This window comes from Nanorana parkeri, unplaced genomic scaffold (genome assembly GCF_000935625.1).
Source record: "Nanorana parkeri isolate BGI_ZX_2015 unplaced genomic scaffold, ASM93562v1 scaffold748, whole genome shotgun sequence".
NCBI classification, from domain to species: domain Eukaryota; kingdom Metazoa; phylum Chordata; class Amphibia; order Anura; family Dicroglossidae; genus Nanorana; species Nanorana parkeri.
The window spans coordinates 380,723-381,627 of record NW_017307016.1 but is presented as its reverse complement, the minus strand read 5'-3'; the positions used below and the strand labels follow the sequence as shown (position 1 = coordinate 381,627).

Sequence of the window (905 nt, the reverse complement as noted above, 5' to 3'; positions counted from 1 at the left end):
GGTGGCGAACCTTGGCACTCCAGCTGTGGCAAAACTACAAATCCCAACATGCGTCTGCCTCTGGGAGTTATGTCTGCGGCTGTCAGAGCCCTGCAATGCCCCATGGGACTTGTAGTTCCAAAACAGCTGGAGTGCCAAGGTTCGCCACCACTGGACTAAGTCATGGAAAGGGGAGGCAAGCTCGGCCCCCCTGCTGTTTGCAACTACAAGTCCCATGAGGCATTGCAAGACTGTGACAGCCAGAAGCATTGGCCCCCAGAGGCATCATGGGATTTGTAGTGTTTAGAATAGCTGAGGTTGCCATCCCCTGCGTTACGGTGTGGCCGTTGTTTGGATCCTTTGTGCCACCTGCTCCTGTAGAAAGATGAATAAATGTCACCAGCACGCCACCAGTATTGCAGTCCAAAGTGTTCGTGTATTGGAACGTCATGTCACCAAAACTAGCGCTTTCGGGGGCCGCGCAGGGTCCCCTTTAAACAGGCTCAGCAATGACCTGATGAAGGGGACCCTGCGTGGCCCCGAAAGCACTAGTTTTGGTGACGTGATGTGCCAATACACGAACACTTTGGACTTCAACACTATTGGTGTGCTGGTGACATGCGTTTATTTTGTGGAGAGGGGCACACTAGGTGTCACAGGATGAAGGGGACCCTGCGTGGCCCCCGAAAATGCTACTTCTGGTGACATGATGTTCCGATAAACTAACTCTTTGGACTTCAACACTGTTGGTGTGCTGGTGACACGCGTTTATTTTGTAGAGAGGGGCACAGGGCACACTAGGCGTCACTAGATGACACAGGATGAAGGGGACCCTGCGTGGCCCCGAAAGCACTAGTTTTGGTGACGTGATGTGCCAATAAATGAACTCGTTGGACTGCAATACATGTAACACATATTCATCTTTG

At 51.9% G+C, this 905-nt stretch overlaps 1 protein-coding gene across 1 annotated transcript in view; it reads right to left on the bottom strand.

The window, feature by feature from the left end:
• Window positions 1-905, bottom strand: part of LOC108793428 (WAP four-disulfide core domain protein 3-like) — an 18,924-nt gene that overhangs the window by 287 nt on the left and 17,732 nt on the right. The gene's annotated exons all lie outside the window — the stretch shown is intronic.